General features: G+C 26.5%; 1 long non-coding RNA gene across 32 annotated transcripts in view; it reads left to right on the forward strand.

Moving 5' to 3' along the window:
- The first annotated feature begins 930 nt into the window (after nt 1–930).
- The window catches only part of LOC113559094, a 40300-nt gene continuing 17274 nt past the window's right edge, over nt 931–23956 (forward strand). For 14 of the 32 annotated variants that reach the window (XR_003405847.1, XR_003405850.1, XR_003405849.1 and 11 more), the window contains exons 1-22: nt 941–1042; nt 1795–1924; nt 3181–3282; nt 4036–4165; nt 5776–5904; nt 6629–6758; nt 7662–7790; nt 8516–8645; nt 10257–10385; nt 11111–11240; nt 12497–13287; nt 13351–13480; nt 14738–14866; nt 15592–15721; nt 16624–16752; nt 17477–17606; nt 18156–18284; nt 19010–19139; nt 20397–20525; nt 21251–21380; nt 22638–23428; nt 23492–23621. This is a non-coding gene — a long non-coding RNA (uncharacterized LOC113559094). Of the gene's footprint in view, nt 1070–1655; nt 1732–1794; nt 1925–3180; nt 3310–4035; nt 4166–5775; nt 5905–6411; nt 6566–6628; nt 6759–7661; nt 7791–8402; nt 8453–8515; nt 8646–10256; nt 10386–11110; nt 11241–12496; nt 13288–13350; nt 13481–14737; nt 14867–15591; nt 15722–16623; nt 16753–17476; nt 17607–18155; nt 18285–19009; nt 19140–20396; nt 20526–21250; nt 21381–22637; nt 23429–23491; nt 23622–23956 lie in introns of those variants that run through there. The other 18 variants (XR_003405844.2, XR_003405860.1, XR_003405855.1 and 15 more) reach the window with 18 other exon arrangements.

Below are 23956 nucleotides of genomic sequence, written 5' to 3' on the forward strand. Positions count from 1 at the left end.
AAATTTTATCTATGTAGTATGTCATACTTGTGTAAGACGGAGACAGCACATGCAAGTATAACCTCTTCTTAATACTTACACCATAGGCATAATATCATCATTTTTAGTAGGTATGATAATATAACAACCATATATCCAGTATCCTTAAAAATGATCAGATCTGATTTTTAAGGGATTGGATAACATTACAATTAATGCATTGCTGAAATCATTATTTTTTTGTTATTTTTAATTATTTCATTACTTTGGGTATTCAATATTTCAATGTATTGTCTAACAATTAGAATTTGAACAAATAAATGATTATAACTTTCTATTATTAACATTCTTGTAATTCATTTGAGTTGATACATTGTTAACATTATGAGACATGATTTTACATTGTAATATAGACAAATATTAGAAAATCATATTTTTAACAGTTAACATAACACCCAATTCTCATGTTAAGGACTTGATACCTTGACTACTAGATTAAGAAAATAATTCCAATTTTCCATTATAAACATAGATATATTACATTTGAGCCCATACATCATAAACACTCTTACTGCTGGTTATACTTGAATATTAGAAAATCATATTTTTAACAGTTAATATAACATCAAATTCCAATGTTAAGGTCTTGATACCTGGACTACTAGATTAAGAAAATGATTCCAATTTTCCATTATTAACATTCTTGTAATTCATTTGAGCTGATACTTTGTTAACATTATGAGACATGATTTTACATTGTAATATACACAAATATTACAAATTCATATCTTTTCATATTAAAAAGCAGCAATTTCTAGTTATTGTACATGTGTATTCATTATTAAATTTATTTAACATTCAACATCAACAAAACATTGTGTTGGATTTGTAGTATATTTTATTACTTATTATTATTATTTTTACAATCGTTATACATATGTGACTGACTATTTTTTTTTAGAGCGCTGTACAGCTGAACACATGACGCATGGTGACACACGAATAACATTTCTAACACTTGGGAAATTAACAACATCCTACGTTTAAAATGGACTAGAAGATGGTGATAATTTTAATAGATTTATGCAATGTTCGTGTAATGGGTATTGATTGTAAATGATAGTAAATTAATAAGAGTGTATCAATTAAAATTTGTTAATGATCTGAATAAAGAAATGGTAAACACCTCACAATTGTAATCTTCATTCTTAAAATTTGCCTTAGCTGTAAAAATCTTTTCAATATTACTCCGTTTAATTCATGATTAATTTTTAATTTAATCATTACCCAAAGTTATGTAATTTAAACTGTGTAGTTTTAATAGATATATACAAATTGTTTTATTCATTTCCTATTCGAGAGTATCATTTGCAGATCAGAGTTATATTTTAAGAATGGTTTAGCCATACTATGTTAAATAACAGCAATTTTAAGTTGTGTTCATGTGTATTCTTTGGTTTCACTTATTTGACATTCGTATTCTACAAAACATTCAAATTGATTAAATTCATTTTATCTTTTATGGCTTATCAAAACGATTATCTCTTATCATCTGTTATAAGTTTATATTTCATATTATTTTGCAGTTTTACGTTCGTGTTTGTATTAAAGTTTCAACTGCAAATTGTTTTCGTGTTTTTTTTAATATTAATGAGGTTTATCTGTTAGTTTTTGTTGGATTGTTTCAATTTATTAAATTGTATGTGTTCTGCATGTATTAGTTGTTTTATTAAGATTTTCGTTGTTCTCATGGTGTGTAATAATGACATTATATTCTCCAACAATTATACTTATTAAGACGACTACTTTTTTTAGATTGAAGTACTGCAGATCAAACAAGGCATGCTGATGCACGAATTAACATTTCTGTCACTTGGGAATGTCACAACATCGTACGTTGAAAATGGACTAGAAGATACTGATAATAATAACGGTTTTATTCAATGTACGTGTTATGGGTATTGAATGTAATTGAAAGTCAATTAACACTAGTGTAACAATAGGTTTGTGTCATGACACTGACCATAATATCAAGATAATGATTCCCATTTTCAATTATAAACATAGATATATTACATTTGAGCCCATACATCATAAACACTCTTACTTCTGGTTATACTTAAATGTTAGAAAATCATATTTTTAACAGTAAATATGACACCAAATTCCAATGTTAAGGTCTTGATACCTGGACTACTAGATTAAGAAAATGATTCCAATTATCCATTATTAACATTCTTGTAATTCATTTGAGCTGATACTTTGTTAACATTATGAGACATGATTTTACATTGTAATATAGACAAATATTAGAAAATCATATTTTTAACAGTTAACATAACACCCAATTCTCATGTTAAGGACTTGATACCTTGACTACTAGATTAAGAAAATAATTCCAATTTACCATTATAAACATAGATATATTACATTTGAGCCCATACATCATAAACACTCTTACTTCATGTTATACTTAAATATTAGAAAATCATATTTTTAACAGTTAATATAACATCAAATTCCAATGTTAAGGTCTTGATACCTGGACTAATAGATTAAGAAAATGATTCCAATTTTCCATTATTAACATTCTTCTAACTCAATTGAGCTGATACTTTGTTAACATTATGTGACATGATTTTACATTGTAATAAAGACAAATATTAGAAAATCATATTTTTAACAGTTAACATAACACCCAATTCTCATGTTAAGTACTTGATACCTTGACTACTGGATTAAGAAAATGATTCCAATTTTCCATTATTAACATAGATATATTACATTTGAGCCCATACATCATAAACACTCTTACTCCTGTTTATACTTGAATCATAGAAAATCATATTTTTAACAGTTAATATAACACCAAATTCCAATGTTAAGGTCTTGATACCTGGACTACTAGATTAAGAAAATGATTCCAATTTTTCATTATTAACATTCGTTTATAAGATTTTAGCTGATACCCCATAAACACTATAAGATATGATTTTACATGTTAATATACACAAATATTACAAATTCATATCTTTTCATATTAAAAAGCAGCAATTTCTAGTTATTGTACATGTGTATTCATTATTAAATTTATTTAACATTCAACATCAACAAAACATTGTGTTGGATTTGTAGTATATTTAATTACTTATTATTATTATTTTTACAATCGTTATACATATGTGACTTTTTTTTTTTTAGAGCGCTGTACAGCTGAACACATGACGCATGGTGACACACGAATAACATTTCTAACACTTGGGAAATTAACAACATCCTACGTTGAAAATGGACTAGAAGATGGTGATAATTTTAATAGATTTATGCAATGTTCGTGTAATGGGTATTGATTGTAAATGATAGTAAATTAATAAGAGTGTATCAATTAAAATTTGTTAATGATCTGAATAAAGAAATGGTAAACACCTCACAATTGTAATCTTCATTCTTAAAATTTGCCTTAGCTGTAAAAATCTTTTCAATATTACTCCGTTTAATTCATGATTAATTTTTAATTTAATCATTACCCAAAGTTATGTAATTTAAACTGTGTAGTTTTAATAGATATATACAAATTGTTTTATTCATTTCCTATTCGAGAGTATCATTTGCAGATCAGAGTTATATTTTAAGAATGGTTTAGCCATACTATGTTAAATAACAGCAATTTTAAGTTGTGTTCATGTGTATTCTTTGGTTTCACTTATTTGACATTCGTATTCTACAAAACATTCAAATTGATTAAATTCATTTTATCTTTTATGGCTTATCAAAACGATTATCTCTTATCATCTGTTATAAGTTTATATTTCATATCATTTTGCAGTTTTACGTTCGTGTTTGTATTAAAGTTTCAACTGCAAATTGTTTTCGTGTTTTTTTTAATATTAATGAGGTTTATCTGTTAGTTTTTGTTGGATTGTTTCAATTTATTAAATTGTATGTGTTCTGCATGTATTAGTTGTTTATATTAAGATTTTCGTTGTTCTCATGGTGTGTAATAATGACATTATATCCTCCAACAATTATACTTATTAAGACGACTACTTTTTTTAGATTGAAGTACTGCAGATCAAACAAGGCATGCTGATGCACGAATTAACATTTCTGTCACTTGGGAAAGTCACAACATCCTACGTTGAAAATGGACTAGAAGATACTGATAATAATAACGGTTTTATTCAATGTACGTGTTATGGGTATTGAATGTAATTGAAAGTCAATTAACACTAGTGTAACAATAGGTTTGTGTCATGACACTGACCATAATATCAAGATAATGATTCCCATTTTCAATTATAAACATAGATATATTACATTTGAGCCCATACATCATAAACACTCTTACTTCTGGTTATACTTAAATGTTAGAAAATCATATTTTTAACAGTAAATATGACACCAAATTCCAATGTTAAGGTCTTGATACCTGGACTACTAGATTAAGAAAATGATTCCAATTATCCATTATTAACATTCTTGTAATTCATTTGAGCTGATACTTTGTTAACATTATGAGACATGATTTTACATTGTAATATAGACAAATATTAGAAAATCATATTTTTAACAGTTAACATAACACCCAATTCTCATGTTAAGGACTTGATACCTTGACTACTAGATTAAGAAAATAATTCCAATTTACCATTATAAACATAGATATATTACATTTGAGCCCATACATCATAAACACTCTTACTTCTGGTTATACTTAAATGTTAGAAAATCATATTTTTAACAGTAAATATGACACCAAATTCCAATGTTAAGGTCTTGATACCTGGACTACTAGATTAAGAAAATGATTCCAATTTTCCATTATTAACATTCTTCTAACTCAATTGAGCTGATACTTTGTTAACATTATGTGACATGATTTTACATTGTAATAAAGACAAATATTAGAAAATCATATTTTTAACAGTTAACATAACACCCAATTCTCATGTTAAGTACTTGATACCTTGACTACTGGATTAAGAAAATGATTCCAATTTTACCATTATTAACATAGATATATTACATTTGAGCCCATACATCATAAACACTCTTACTTCATGTTATACTTAAATATTAGAAAATCATATTTTAACAGTTAATATTACACCAAATTCCAATGTTAAGGTCTTGATACCTTGACTAATAGATTAAGAAAATGATTCCAATTTTCCATTATTAACATTCTTCTAACTCAATTGAGCTGATACTTTGTTAACATTATGTGACATGATTTTACATTGTAATAAAGACAAATATTAGAAAATCATATTTTTAACAGTTAACATAACACCCAATTCTCATGTTAAGTACTTGATACCTTGACTACTGGATTAAGAAAATGATTCCAATTTTCCATTATTAACATAGATATATTACATTTGAGCCCATACATCATAAACACTCTTACTCCTGTTTATACTTGAATCATAGAAAATCATATTTTTAACAGTTAATATAACACCAAATTCCAATGTTAAGGTCTTGATACCTGGACTACTAGATTAAGAAAATGATTCCAATTTTTCATTATTAACATTCGTTTATAAGATTTTAGCTGATACCCCATAAACACTATAAGATATGATTTTACATGTTAATATACACAAATATTACAAATTCATATCTTTTCATATTAAAAAGCAGCAATTTCTAGTTATTGTACATGTGTATTCATTATTAAATTTATTTAACATTCAACATCAACAAAACATTGTGTTGGATTTGTAGTATATTTAATTACTTATTATTATTATTTTACAATCGTTATACATATGTGACTTTTTTTTTTTTTAGAGCGCTGTACAGCTGAACACATGACGCATGGTGACACACGAATAACATTTCTAACACTTGGGAAATTAACAACATCCTACGTTGAAAATGGACTAGAAGATGGTGATAATTTTAATAGATTTATGCAATGTTCGTGTAATGGGTATTGATTGTAAATGATAGTAAATAATAAGAGTGTATCAATTAAAATTTGTTAATGATCTGAATAAAGAAATGGTAAACACCTCACAATTGTAATCTTCATTCTTAAAATTTGCCTTAGCTATAAAAATCTTTTCAATATTACTCCGTTTAATTCATGATTAATTTTTAATTTAATCATTACCCAATGTTATGTAATTTAAACTCTGTAGTTTTAATAGATATATACAAATTGTTTTATTCATTTCCAATTCGAGAGTATCATTTGCAGATCAGAGTTATATTTTAAGAATGGTTTAGCCATACTATGTTAAATAACAGCAATTTTAAGTTGTGTTCATGTGTATTCTTTGGTTTCACTTATTTGACATTCGTATTCTACAAAACATTCAAATTGATTAAATTCATTTTATCTTTTATGGCTTATCAAAACGATTATCTCTTATCATCTGTTATAAGTTTATATTTCATATTATTTTGCAGTTTTACGTTCGTGTTTGTATTAAAGTTTCAACTGCAAATTGTTTTCGTGTATTTTGTAATATTAATGAGGTTTATCTGTTAGTTTTTGTTGGATTGTTTCAATTTATTAAATTGTCAGTGTTCTGCATGTATTAGTTGTTATATTAAGATTTTCGTTGTTCTCATGGTGTGTAATAATGACATTATATCCTCCAACAATTATACTTATTAAGACGACTACTTTTTTTAGATTGAAGTATTGCAGATCAAACAAGGCATGCTGATGCACGAATTAACATTTCTGTCACTTGGGAAAGTCACAACATCCTACGTTGAAAATGGACTAGAAGATACTGATAATAATAACGGTTTTATTCAATGTACGTGTTATGAGTATTGAATGTAATTGAAAGTCAATTAACACTAGTGTAACAATAGGTTTGTGTCATGACACTGACCATAATATCAAGATAATGATTCCCATTTTCAATTATAAACATAGATATATTACATTTGAGCCCATACATCATAAACACTCTTACTTCATGTTATACTTAAATATTAGAAAATCATATTTTTAACAGTTAATATTACACCAAATTCCAATGTTAAGGTCTTGATACCTGGACTACTAGATTAAGAAAATGATTCCAATTTTCCATTATTAACATTCTTCTAACTTCAATTGAGCTGATACTTTGTTAACATTATGTGACATGATTTTACATTGTAATAAAGACAAATATTATAAAATCATATTTTTAACAGTTAACATAACACCCAATTCTCATGTTAAGTACTTGATACCTTGACTACTAGATTAAGAAAATGATTCCAATTTTCCATTATTAACATAGATATATTACATTTGAGCCCATACATCATAAACACTCTTACTCCTGTTTATACTTGAATCATAGAAAATCATATTTTTAACAGTTAATATAACACCAAATTCCAATGTTAAGGTCTTGATACCTGGACTACTAGATTAAGATAATGATTCCAATTTTTATTATTAACATTCGTTTATAAGATTTTAGCTGATACCCCATAAACACTATAAGATATGATTTTACATGTTAATATACACAAATATTACAAATTCATATCATTTCATATTAAAAAGCAGCAATTTCTAGTTATTGTACATGTGTATTCATTATTAAATTTATTTAACATTCAACATCAACAAAACATTGTGTTGGATTTGTAGTATATTTAATTACTTATTATTATTATTTTTACAATCGTTATACATATGTGACTTTTTTTTTTTTTAGAGCGCTGTACAGCTGAACACATGACGCATGGTGACACACGAATAACATTTCTAACACTTGGGAAATTAACAACATCCTACGTTGAAAATGGACTAGAAGATGGTGATAATTTTAATAGATTTATGCAATGTTCGTGTAATGGGTATTGATTGTAAATGATAGTAAATTAATAAGAGTGTATCAATTAAAATTTGTTAATGATCTGAATAAAGAAATGGTAAACACCTCACAATTGTAATCTTCATTCTTAAAATTTGCCTTAGCTGTAAAAATCTTTTCAATATTACTCCGTTTAATTCATGATTAATTTTTAATTTAATCATTACCCAAAGTTATGTAATTTAAACTGTTTAGTTTTAATAGATATATACAAATTGTTTTATTCATTTCCAATTCGAGAGTATCATTTGCAGATCAGAGTTATATTTTAAGAATGGTTTAGCCATACTATGTTAAATAACAGCAATTTTAAGTTGTGTTCATGTGTATTCTTTGGTTTCACTTATTTGACATTCGTATTCTACAAAACATTCAAATTGATTAAATTCATTTTATCTTTTATGGCTTATCAAAACGATTATCTCTTATCATCTGTTATAAGTTTATATTTCATATCATTTTGCAGTTTTACGTTCGTGTTTGTATTAAAGTTTCAACTGCAAATTGTTTTCGTGTATTTTGTAATATTATTGAGGTTTATCTGTTAGTTTTTGTTGGATTGTTTCAATTTATGAAATTGTCAGTGTTCTGCATGTATTAGTTGTTATATTATGTTTTTCGTTGTTCTCATGGTGTGTAATAATGACATTATATCCTCCAACAATTATACTTATTAAGACGACTACTTTTTTTAGATTGAACTATTGCAGATCAAACAAGGCATGCTGATGCACGAATTAACATTTCTGTCACTTGGGAAAGTCACAACATCCTACGTTGAAAATGGACTAGAAGATACTGATAATAATAACGGTTTTATTCAATGTACGTGTTATGGGTATTGAATGTAATTGAAAGTCAATTAACACTAGTGTAACAATAGGTTTGTGTCATGACACTGACCAAAGTATCAAGATAATGATTCCCATTTTCTATTATAAACATAGATATATTACATTTGAGCACATACATCATAAACACTCTTACTTCTGGTTATACTTAAATGTTAGAAAATCATATTTTTAACAGTAAATATGACACCAAATTCCAATGTTAAGGTCTTGATACCTGGACTACTAGATTAAGAAAATGATTCCAATTATCCATTATTAACATACTTGTGATTCATTTGAGCTGATACTTTGTTAACATTATGAGACATGATATTACATTGTAATATAGACAAATATTAGAAAATCATATTTTTAACAGTTAACATAACACCCAATTCTCATGTTAAGGACTTGATACCTTGACTACTAGATTAAGAAAATAATTCCAATTTACCATTATAAACATAGATATATTACATTTGAGCCCATACATCATAAACACTCTTACTTCATGTTATACTTAAATATTAGAAAATCATATTTTTAACAGTTAATATTACACCAAATTCCAATGTTAAGGTCTTGATACCTGGACTAATAGATTAAGAAAATGATTCCAATTTTCCATTATTAACATTCTTCTAACTCAATTGAGCTGATACTTTGTTAACATTATGTGACATGATTTTACATTGTAATAAAGACAAATATTAGAAAATCATATTTTTAACAGTTAACATAACACCCAATTCTCATGTTAAGTACTTGATACCTTGACTACTGGATTAAGAAAATGATTCCAATTTTCCATTATTAACATAGATATATTACATTTGAGCCCATACATCATAAACACTCTTACTCCTGTTTATACTTGAATCATAGAAAATCATATTTTTAACAGTTAATATAACACCAAATTCCAATGTTAAGGTCTTGATACCTGGACTAATAGATTAAGAAAATGATTCCAATTTTCCATTATTAACATTCTTCTAACTCAATTGAGCTGATACTTTGTTAACATTATGTGACATGATTTTACATTGTAATAAAGACAAATATTAGAAAATCATATTTTTAACAGTTAACATAACACCCAATTCTCATGTTAAGTACTTGATACCTTGACTACTGGATTAAGAAAATGATTCCAATTTTCCATTATTAACATAGATATATTACATTTGAGCCCATACATCATAAACACTCTTACTCCTGTTTATACTTGAATCATAGAAAATCATATTTTTAACAGTTAATATAACACCAAATTCCAATGTTAAGGTCTTGATACCTGGACTACTAGATTAAGATAATGATTCCAATTTTTTATTATTAACATTCGTTTATAAGATTTTAGCTGATACCCCATAAACACTATAAGATATGATTTTACATGTTAATATACACAAATATTACAAATTCATATCATTTCATATTAAAAAGCAGCAATTTCTAGTTATTGTACATGTGTATTCATTATTAAATTTATTTAACATTCAACATCAACAAAACATTGTGTTGGATTTGTAGTATATTTAATTACTTATTATTATTATTTTTACAATCGTTATACATATGTGACTTTTTTTTTTTTTAGAGCGCTGTACAGCTGAACACATGACGCATGGTGACACACGAATAACATTTCTAACACTTGGGAAATTAACAACATCCTACGTTGAAAATGGACTAGAAGATGGTGATAATTTTAATAGATTTATGCAATGTTCGTGTAATGGGTATTGATTGTAAATGATAGTAAATTAATAAGAGTGTATCAATTAAAATTTGTTAATGATCTGAATAAAGAAATGGTAAACACCTCACAATTGTAATCTTCATTCTTAAAATTTGCCTTAGCTGTAAAAATCTTTTCAATATTACTCCGTTTAATTCATGATTAATTTTTAATTTAATCATTACCCAAAGTTATGTAATTTAAACTGTTTAGTTTTAATAGATATATACAAATTGTTTTATTCATTTCCAATTCGAGAGTATCATTTGCAGATCAGAGTTATATTTTAAGAATGGTTTAGCCATACTATGTTAAATAACAGCAATTTTAAGTTGTGTTCATGTGTATTCTTTGGTTTCACTTATTTGACATTCGTATTCTACAAAACATTCAAATTGATTAAATTCATTTTATCTTTTATGGCTTATCAAAACGATTATCTCTTATCATCTGTTATAAGTTTATATTTCATATCATTTTGCAGTTTTACGTTCGTGTTTGTATTAAAGTTTCAACTGCAAATTGTTTTCGTGTATTTTGTAATATTATTGAGGTTTATCTGTTAGTTTTTGTTGGATTGTTTCAATTTATGAAATTGTCAGTGTTCTGCATGTATTAGTTGTTATATTATGTTTTTCGTTGTTCTCATGGTGTGTAATAATGACATTATATCCTCCAACAATTATACTTATTAAGACGACTACTTTTTTTAGATTGAACTATTGCAGATCAAACAAGGCATGCTGATGCACGAATTAACATTTCTGTCACTTGGGAAAGTCACAACATCCTACGTTGAAAATGGACTAGAAGATACTGATAATAATAACGGTTTTATTCAATGTACGTGTTATGGGTATTGAATGTAATTGAAAGTCAATTAACACTAGTGTAACAATAGGTTTGTGTCATGACACTGACCAAAGTATCAAGATAATGATTCCCATTTTCTATTATAAACATAGATATATTACATTTGAGCACATACATCATAAACACTCTTACTTCTGGTTATACTTAAATGTTAGAAAATCATATTTTTAACAGTAAATATGACACCAAATTCCAATGTTAAGGTCTTGATACCTGGACTACTAGATTAAGAAAATGATTCCAATTATCCATTATTAACATACTTGTAATTCATTTGAGCTGATACTTTGTTAACATTATGAGACATGATATTACATTGTAATATAGACAAATATTAGAAAATCATATTTTTAACAGTTAACATAACACCCAATTCTCATGTTAAGGACTTGATACCTTGACTACTAGATTAAGAAAATAATTCCAATTTACCATTATAAACATAGATATATTACATTTGAGCCCATACATCATAAACACTCTTACTTCATGTTATACTTAAATATTAGAAAATCATATTTTTAACAGTTAATATTACACCAAATTCCAATGTTAAGGTCTTGATACCTGGACTAATAGATTAAGAAAATGATTCCAATTTTCCATTATTAACATTCTTCTAACTCAATTGAGCTGATACTTTGTTAACATTATGTGACATGATTTTACATTGTAATAAAGACAAATATTAGAAAATCATATTTTTAACAGTTAACATAACACCCAATTCTCATGTTAAGTACTTGATACCTTGACTACTGGATTAAGAAAATGATTCCAATTTTCCATTATTAACATAGATATATTACATTTGAGCCCATACATCATAAACACTCTTACTCCTGTTTATACTTGAATCATAGAAAATCATATTTTTAACAGTTAATATAACACCAAATTCCAATGTTAAGGTCTTGATACCTGGACTACTAGATTAAGATAATGATTCCAATTTTTCATTATTAACATTCGTTTATAAGATTTTAGCTGATACCCCATAAACACTATAAGATATGATTTTACATGTTAATATACACAAATATTACAAATTCATATCTTTTCATATTAAAAAGCAGCAATTTCTAGTTATTGTACATGTGTATTCATTATTAAATTTATTTAACATTCAACATCAACAAAACATTGTGTTGGATTTGTAGTATATTTAATTACTTATTATTATTATTTTTACAATCGTTATACATATGTGACTTTTTTTTTTTTAGAGCGCTGTACAGCTGAACACATGACGCATGGTGACACACGAATAACATTTCTAACACTTGGGAAATTAACAACATCCTACGTTGAAAATGGACTAGAAGATGGTGATAATTTTAATAGATTTATGCAATGTTCGTGTAATGGGTATTGATTGTAAATGATAGTAAATTAATAAGAGTGTATCAATTAAAATTTGTTAATGATCTGAATAAAGAAATGGTAAACACCTCACAATTGTAATCTTCATTCTTAAAATTTGCCTTAGCTGTAAAAATCTTTTCAATATTACTCCGTTTAATTCATGATTAATTTTTAATTTAATCATTACCCAAAGTTATGTAATTTAAACTGTTTAGTTTTAATAGATATATACAAATTGTTTTATTCATTTCCAATTCGAGAGTATCATTTGCAGATCAGAGTTATATTTTAAGAATGGTTTAGCCATACTATGTTAAATAACAGCAATTTTAAGTTGTGTTCATGTGTATTCTATGGTTTCCCTTATTTGACATTCATATTCTACAAAACATTCAAATTGATTAAATTCATTTTATCTTTTATGGCTTATCAAAACGATTATCTCTTATCATCTGTTATAAGTTTATATTTCATATCATTTTGCAGTTTTACGTTCGTGTTTGTATTAAAGTTTCAACTGCAAATTGTTTTCGTGTATTTTGTAATATTAATGAGGTTTATCTGTTAGTTTTTGTTGGATTGTTTCAATTTATGAAATTGTCAGTGTTCTGCATGTATTAGTTGTTATATTAAGTTTTTCGTTGTTCTCATGGTGTGTAATAATGACATTATATCCTCCAACAATTATACTTATTAAGACGACTACTTTTTTTAGATTGAACTATTGCAGATCAAACAAGGCATGCTGATGCACGAATTAACATTTCTGTCACTTGGGAAAGTCACAACATCCTACGTTGAAAATGGACTAGAAGATACTGATAATAATAACGGTTTTATTCAATGTACGTGTTATGGGTATTGAATGTAATTGAAAGTCAATTAACACTAGTGTAACAATAGGTTTGTGTCATGACACTGACCAAAATATCAAGATAATGATTCCCATTTTCTATTATAAACATAGATATATTACATTTGAGCACATACATCATAAACACTCTTACTTCTGGTTATACTTAAATGTTAGAAAATCATATTTTTAACAGTAAATATGACACCAAATTCCAATGTTAAGGTCTTGATACCTGGACTACTAGATTAAGAAAATGATTCCAATTATCCATTATTAACATACTTGTAATTCATTTGAGCTGATACTTTGTTAACATTATGAGACATGATATTACATTGTAATATAGACAAATATTAGAAAATCATATTTTTAACAGTTAACATAACACCCAATTCTCATGTTAAGGACTTGATACCTTGACTACTAGATTAAGAAAATAATTCCAATTTACCATTATAAACATAGATATATTACATTTGAGCCCATACATCATAAACACTCTTACTTCATGTTATACTTAAATATTAGAAAATCATATTTTTAACAGTTAATATTACACCAAATTCCAATGTTAAGGTCTTGATACCTGGACTAATAGATTAAGAAAATGATTCCAATTTTCCATTATTAACATTCTTCTAACTCAATTGAGCTGATACTTTGTTAACATTATGTGACATGATTTTACATTGTAATAAAGACAAATATTAGAAAATCATATTTTTAACAGTTAACATAACACCCAATTCTCATGTTAAGTACTTGATACCTTGACTACTGGATTAAGAAAATGATTCCAATTTTCCATTATTAACATAGATATATTACATTTGAGCCCATACATCATAAACACTCTTACTCCTGTTTATACTTGAATCATAGAAAATCATATTTTTAACAGTTAATATAACACCAAATTCCAATGTTAAGGTCTTGATACCTGGACTACTAGATTAAGAAAATGATTCCAATTTTTCATTATTAACATTCGTTTATAAGATTTTAGCTGATACCCCATAAACACTATAAGATATGATTTTACATGTTAATATACACAAATATTACAAATTCATATCATTTCATATTAAAAAGCAGCAATTTCTAGTTATTGTACATGTGTATTCATTATTAAATTTATTTAACATTCAACATCAACAAAACATTGTGTTGGATTTGTAGTATATTTAATTACTTATTATTATTATTTTTACAATCGTTATACATATGTGACTTTTTTTTTTTTTAGAGCGCTGTACAGCTGAACACATGACGCATGGTGACACACGAATAACATTTCTAACACTTGGGAAATTAACAACATCCTACGTTGAAAATGGACTAGAAGATGGTGATAATTTTAATAGATTTATGCAATGTTCGTGTAATGGGTATTGATTGTAAATTATAGTAAATTAATAAGAGTGTATCAATTAAAATTTGTTAATGATCTGAATAAAGAAATGGTAAACACCTCACAATTGTAATCTTCATTCTTAAAATTTGCCTTAGCTGTAAAAATCTTTTCAATATTACTCCGTTTAATTCATGATTAATTTTTAATTTAATCATTACCCAAAGTTATGTAATTTAAACTGTTTAGTTTTAATAGATATATACAAATTGTTTTATTCATTTCCAATTCGAGAGTATCATTTGCAGATCAGAGTTATATTTTAAGAATGGTTTAGCCATACTATGTTAAATAACAGCAATTTTAAGTTGTGTTCATGTGTATTCTATGGTTTCCCTTATTTGACATTCATATTCTACAAAACATTCAAATTGATTAAATTCATTTTATCTTTTATGGCTTATCAAAACGATTATCTCTTATCATCTGTTATAAGTTTATATTTCATATCATTTTGCAGTTTTACGTTCGTGTTTGTATTAAAGTTTCAACTGCAAATTGTTTTCGTGTATTTTGTAATATTAATGAGGTTTATCTGTTAGTTTTTGTTGGATTGTTTCAATTTATTAAATTGTCAGTGTTCTGCATGTATTAGATGTTATATTAAGATTTTCGTTGTTCTCATGGTGTGTAATAATGACATTATATCCTCCAACAATTATACTTATTAAGACGACTACTTTTTTTAGATTGAAGTATTGCAGATCAAACAAGGCATGCTGATGCACGAATTAACATTTCTGTCACTTGGGAAAGTCACAACATCCTACGTTGAAAATGGACTAGAAGATACTGATAATAATAACGGTTTTATTCAATGTACGTGTTATGAGTATTGAATGTAATTGAAAGTCAATTAACACTAGTGTAACAATAGGTTTGTGTCATGACACTGACCATAATATCAAGATAATGATTCCCATTTTCAATTATAAACATAGATATATTACATTTGAGCCCATACATCATAAACACTCTTACTTCATGTTATACTTAAATATTAGAAAATCATATTTTTAACAGTTAATATTACACCAAATTCCAATGTTAAGGTCTTGATACCTGGACTAATAGATTAAGAAAATGATTCCAATTTTCCATTATAAACATTCTTCTAACTCAATTGAGCTGATACTTTGTTAACATTATGTGACATGATTTTACATTGTAATAAAGACAAATATTATAAAATCATATTTTTAACAGTTAACATAACACCCAATTCTCATGTTAAGTACTTGATACCTTGACTACTGGATTAAGAAAATGATTCCAATTTTCCATTATTAACATAGATATATTACATTTGAGCCCATACATCATAAACACTCTTACTCCTGTTTATACTTGAATCATAGAAAATCATATTTTTAACAGTTAATATAACACCAAATTCCAATGTTAAGGTCTTGATACCTGGACTACTAGATTAAGATAATGATTCCAATTTTTATTATTAACATTCGTTTATAAGATTTTAGCTGATACCCCATAAACACTATAAGATATGATTTTACATGTTAATATACACAAATATTACAAATTCATATCATTTCATATTAAAAAGCAGCAATTTCTAGTTATTGTACATGTGTATTCATTATTAAATTTATTTAACATTCAACATCAACAAAACATTGTGTTGGATTTGTAGTATATTTAATTACTTATTATTATTATTTTTACAATCGTTATACATATGTGACTTTTTTTTTTTTTAGAGCGCTGTACAGCTGAACACATGACGCATGGTGACACACGAATAACATTTCTAACACTTGGGAAATTAACAACATCCTACGTTGAAAATGGACTAGAAGATGGTGATAATTTTAATAGATTTATGCAATGTTCGTGTAATGGGTATTGATTGTAAATGATAGTAAATTAATAAGAGTGTATCAATTAAAATTTGTTAATGATCTGAATAAAGAAATGGTAAACACCTCACAATTGTAATCTTCATTCTTAAAATTTGCCTTAGCTGTAAAAATCTTTTCAATATTACTCCGTTTAATTCATGATTAATTTTTAATTTAATCATTACCCAAAGTTATGTAATTTAAACTGTTTAGTTTTAATAGATATATACAAATTGTTTTATTCATTTCCAATTCGAGAGTATCATTTGCAGATCAGAGTTATATTTTAAGAATGGTTTAGCCATACTATGTTAAATAACAGCAATTTTAAGTTGTGTTCATGTGTATTCTATGGTTTCCCTTATTTGACATTCATATTCTACAAAACATTCAAATTGATTAAATTCATTTTATCTTTTATGGCTTATCAAAACGATTATCTCTTATCATCTGTTATAAGTTTATATTTCATATCATTTTGCAGTTTTACGTTCGTGTTTGTATTAAAGTTTCAACTGCAAATTGTTTTCGTGTATTTTGTAATATTATGAGGTTTATCTGTTAGTTTTTGTTGGATTGTTTCAATTTATGAAATTGTCAGTGTTCTGCATGTATTAGTTGTTATATTATGTTTTTCGTTGTTCTCATGGTGTGTAATAATGACATTATATCCTCCAACAATTATACTTATTAAGACGACTACTTTTTTTAGATTGAACTATTGCAGATCAAACAAGGCATGCTGATGCACGAATTAACATTTCTGTCACTTGGGAAAGTCACAACATCCTACGTTGAAAATGGACTAGAAGATACTGATAATAATAACGGTTTTATTCAATGTACGTGTTATGGGTATTGAATGTAATTGAAAGTCAATTAACACTAGTGTAACAATAGGTTTGTGTCATGACACTGACCAAAATATCAAGATAATGATTCCCATTTTCTATTATAAACATAGATATATTACATTTGAGCACATACATCATAAACACTCTTACTTCTGGTTATACTTAAATGTTAGAAAATCATATTTTTAACAGTAAATATGACACCAAATTCCAATGTTAAGGTCTTGATACCTGGACTACTAGATTAAGATAATGATTCCAATTTTTTATTATTAACATTCGTTTATAAGATTTTAGCTGATACCCCATAAACACTATAAGATATGATTTTACATGTTAATATACACAAATATTACAAATTCATATCATTTCATATTAAAAAGCAGCAATTTCTAGTTATTGTACATGTGTATTCATTATTAAATTTATTTAACATTCAACATCAACAAAACATTGTGTTGGATTTGTAGTATATTTAATTACTTATTATTATTATTTTTACAATCGTTATACATATGTGACTTTTTTTTTTTTTAGAGCGCTGTACAGCTGAACACATGACGCATGGTGACACACGAATAACATTTCTAACACTTGGGAAATTAACAACATCCTACGTTGAAAATGGACTAGAAGATGGTGATAATTTTAATAGATTTATGCAATGTTCGTGTAATGGGTATTGATTGTAAATGATAGTAAATTAATAAGAGTGTATCAATTAAAATTTGTTAATGATCTGAATAAAGAAATGGTAAACACCTCACAATTGTAATCTTCATTCTTAAAATTTGCCTTAGCTGTAAAAATCTTTTCAATATTACTCCGTTTAATTCATGATTAATTTTTAATTTAATCATTACCCAAAGTTATGTAATTTAAACTGTTTAGTTTTAATAGATATATACAAATTGTTTTATTCATTTCCAATTCGAGAGTATCATTTGCAGATCAGAGTTATATTTTAAGAATGGTTTAGCCATACTATGTTAAATAACAGCAATTTTAAGTTGTGTTCATGTGTATTCTATGGTTTCCCTTATTTGACATTCATATTCTACAAAACATTCAAATTGATTAAATTCATTTTATCTTTTATGGCTTATCAAAACGATTATCTCTTATCATCTGTTATAAGTTTATATTTCATATCATTTTGCAGTTTTACGTTCGTGTTTGTATTAAAGTTTCAACTGCAAATTGTTTTCGTGTATTTTGTAATATTAATGAGGTTTATCTGTTAGTTTTTGTTGGATTGTTTCAATTTATGAAATTGTCAGTGTTCTGCATGTATTAGTTGTTATATTATGTTTTTCGTTGTTCTCATGGTGTGTAATAATGACATTATATCCTCCAACAATTATACTTATTAAGACGACTACTTTTTTTAGATTGAACTATTGCAGATCAAACAAGGCATGCTGATGCACGAATTAACATTTCTGTCACTTGGGAAAGTCACAACATCCTACGTTGAAAATGGACTAGAAGATACTGATAATAATAACGGTTTTATTCAATGTACGTGTTATGGGTATTGAATGTAATTGAAAGTCAATTAACACTAGTGTAACAATAGGTTTGTGTCATGACACTGACCAAAATATCAAGATAATGATTCCCATTTTCTATTATAAACATAGATATATTACATTTGAGCACATACATCATAAACACTCTTACTTCTGGTTATACTTAAATGTTAGAAAATCATATTTTTAACAGTAAATATGACACCAAATTCCAATGTTAAGGTCTTGATACCTGGACTACTAGATTAAGAAAATGATTCCAATTATCCATTATTAACATACTTGTAATTCATTTGAGCTGATACTTTGTTAACATTATGAGACATGATATTACATTGTAATATAGACAAATATTAGAAAATCATATTTTTAACAGTTAACATAACACCCAATTCTCATGTTAAGGACTTGATACCTTGACTACTAGATTAAGAAAATAATTCCAATTTACCATTATAAACATAGATATATTACATTTGAGCCCATACATCATAAACACTCTTACTTCATGTTATACTTAAATATTAGAAAATCATATTTTTAACAGTTAATATTACACCAAATTCCAATGTTAAGGTCTTGATACCTGGACTAATAGATTAAGAAAATGATTCCAATTTTCCATTATTAACATTCTTCTAACTCAATTGAGCTGATACTTTGTTAACATTATGTGACATGATTTTACATTGTAATAAAGACAAATATTAGAAAATCATATTTTTAACAGTTAACATAACACCCAATTCTCATGTTAAGTACTTGATACCTTGACTACTGGATTAAGAAAATGATTCCAATTTTCCATTATTAACATAGATATATTACATTTGAGCCCATACATCATAAACACTCTTACTCCTGTTTATACTTGAATCATAGAAAATCATATTTTTAACAGTTAATATAACACCAAATTCCAATGTTAAGGTCTTGATACCTGGACTACTAGATTAAGAAAATGATTCCAATTTTTCATTATTAACATTCGTTTATAAGATTTTAGCTGATACCCCATAAACACTATAAGATATGATTTTACATGTTAATATACACAAATATTACAAATTCATATCTTTTCATATTAAAAAGCAGCAATTTCTAGTTATTGTACATGTGTATTCATTATTAAATTTATTTAACATTCAACATCAACAAAACATTGTGTTGGATTTGTAGTATATTTAATTACTTATTATTATTATTTTTACAATCGTTATACATATGTGACTTTTTTTTTTTTTAGAGCGCTGTACAGCTGAACACATGACGCATGGTGACACACGAATAACATTTCTAACACTTGGGAAATTAACAACATCCTACGTTGAAAATGGACTAGAAGATGGTGATAATTTTAATAGATTTATGCAATGTTCGTGTAATGGGTATTGATTGTAAATGATAGTAAATTAATAAGAGTGTATCAATTAAAATTTGTTAATGATCTGAATAAAGAAATGGTAAACACCTCACAATTGTAATCTTCATTCTTAAAATTTGCCTTAGCTGTAAAAATCTTTTCAATATTACTCCGTTTAATTCATGATTAATTTTTAATTTAATCATTACCCAAAGTTATGTAATTTAAACTGTTTAGTTTTAATAGATATATACAAATTGTTTTATTCATTTCCAATTCGAGAGTATCATTTGCAGATCAGAGTTATATTTTAAGAATGGTTTAGCCATACTATGTTAAATAACAGCAATTTTAAGTTGTGTTCATGTGTATTCTATGGTTTCCCTTATTTGACATTCATATTCTACAAAACATTCAAATTGATTAAATTCATTTTATCTTTTATGGCTTATCAAAACGATTATCTCTTATCATCTGTTATAAGTTTATATTTCATATCATTTTGCAGTTTTACGTTCGTGTTTGTATTAAAGTTTCAACTGCAAATTATTTTCGTGTATTTTGTAATATTAATGAGGTTTATCTGTTAGTTTTTGTTGGATTGTTTCAATTTATGAAATTGTCAGTGTTCTGCATGTATTAGTTGTTATATTAAGTTTTTCGTTGTTCTCATGGTGTGTAATAATGACATTATATCCTCCAACAATTATACTTATTAAGACGACTACTTTTTTTAGATTGAACTATTGCAGATCAAACAAGGCATGCTGATGCACGAATTAACATTTCTGTCACTTGGGAAAGTCACAACATCCTACGTTGAAAATGGACTAGAAGATACTGATAATAATAACGGTTTTATTCAATGTACGTGTTATGGGTATTGAATGTAATTGAAAGTCAATTAACACTAGTGTAACAATAGGTTTGTGTCATGACACTGACCAAAATATCAAGATAATGATTCCCATTTTCTATTATAAACATAGATATATTACATTTGAGCACATACATCATAAACACTCTTACTTCTGGTTATACTTAAATGTTAGAAAATCATATTTTTAACAGTAAATATGACACCAAATTCCAATGTTAAGGTCTTGATACCTGGACTACTAGATTAAGAAAATGATTCCAATTATCCATTATTAACATACTTGTAATTCATTTGAGCTGATACTTTGTTAACATTATGAGACATGATATTACATTGTAATATAGACAAATATTAGAAAATCATATTTTTAACAGTTAACATAACACCCAATTCTCATGTTAAGGACTTGATACCTTGACTACTAGATTAAGAAAATAATTCCAATTTACCATTATAAACATAGATATATTACATTTGAGCCCATACATCATAAACACTCTTACTTCATGTTATACTTAAATATTAGAAAATCATATTTTTAACAGTTAATATTACACCAAATTCCAATGTTAAGGTCTTGATACCTGGACTAATAGATTAAGAAAATGATTCCAATTTTCCATTATTAACATTCTTCTAACTCAATTGAGCTGATACTTTGTTAACATTATGTGACATGATTTTACATTGTAATAAAGACAAATATTAGAAAATCATATTTTTAACAGTTAACATAACACCCAATTCTCATGTTAAGTACTTGATACCTTGACTACTGGATTAAGAAAATGATTCCAATTTTCCATTATTAACATAGATATATTACATTTGAGCCCATACATCATAAACACTCTTACTCCTGTTTATACTTGAATCATAGAAAATCATATTTTTAACAGTTAATATAACACCAAATTCCAATGTTAAGGTCTTGATACCTGGACTACTAGATTAAGAAAATGATTCCAATTTTTCATTATTAACATTCGTTTATAAGATTTTAGCTGATACCCCATAAACACTATAAGATATGATTTTACATGTTAATATACACAAATATTACAAATTCATATCATTTCATATTAAAAAGCAGCAATTTCTAGTTATTGTACATGTGTATTCATTATTAAATTTATTTAACATTCAACATCAACAAAACATTGTGTTGGATTTGTAGTATATTTAATTACTTATTATTATTATTTTTACAATCGTTATACATATGTGACTTTTTTTTTTTTTAGAGCGCTGTACAGCTGAACACATGACGCATGGTGACACACGAATAACATTTCTAACACTTGGGAAATTAACAACATCCTACGTTGAAAATGGACTAGAAGATGGTGATAATTTTAATAGATTTATGCAATGTTCGTGTAATGGGTATTGATTGTAAATGATAGTAAATTAATAAGAGTGTATCAATTAAAATTTGTTAATGATCTGAATAAAGAAATGGTAAACACCTCACAATTGTAATCTTCATTCTTAAAATTTGCCTTAGCTGTAAAAATCTTTTCAATATTACTCCGTTTAATTCATGATTAATTTTTAATTTAATCATTACCCAAAGTTATGTAATTTAAACTGTTTAGTTTTAATAGATATATACAAATTGTTTTATTCATTTCCAATTCGAGAGTATCATTTGCAGATCAGAGTTATATTTTAAGAATGGTTTAGCCATACTATGTTAAATAACAGCAATTTTAAGTTGTGTTCATGTGTATTCTATGGTTTCCCTTATTTGACATTCATATTCTACAAAACATTCAAATTGATTAAATTCATTTTATCTTTTATGGCTTATCAAAACGATTATCTCTTATCATCTGTTATAAGTTTATATTTCATATCATTTTGCAGTTTTACGTTCGTGTTTGTATTAAAGTTTCAACTGCAAATTGTTTTCGTGTATTTTGTAATATTAATGAGGTTTATCTGTTAGTTTTTGTTGGATTGTTTCAATTTATGAAATTGTCAGTGTTCTGCATGTATTAGTTGTTATATTAAGATTTTCGTTGTTCTCATGGTGTGTAATAATGACATTATATCCTCCAACAATTATACTTATTAAGACGACTACTTTTTTTAGATTGAAGTATTGCAGATCAAACAAGGCATGCTGATGCACGAATTAACATTTCTGTCACTTGGGAAAGTCACAACATCCTACGTTGAAAATGGACTAGAAGATACTGATAATAATAACGGTTTTATTCAATGTACGTGTTATGGGTATTGAATGTAATTGAAAGTCAATTAACACTAGTGTAACAATAGGTTTGTGTCATGACACTGACCAAAATATCAAGATAATGATTCCCATTTTCTATTATAAACATAGATATATTACATTTGAGCACATACATCATAAACACTCTTACTTCTGGTTATACTTAAATGTTAGAAAATCATATTTTTAACAGTAAATATGACACCAAATTCCAATGTTAAGGTCTTGATACCTGGACTACTAGATTAAGAAAATGATTCCAATTATCCATTATTAACATACTTGTAATTCATTTGAGCTGATACTTTGTTAACATTATGAGAC

This window comes from Rhopalosiphum maidis, chromosome 3, assembly GCF_003676215.2.
Source record: "Rhopalosiphum maidis isolate BTI-1 chromosome 3, ASM367621v3, whole genome shotgun sequence".
In the NCBI taxonomy this organism is placed as follows: Eukaryota; Metazoa; Arthropoda; class Insecta; order Hemiptera; family Aphididae; genus Rhopalosiphum; species Rhopalosiphum maidis.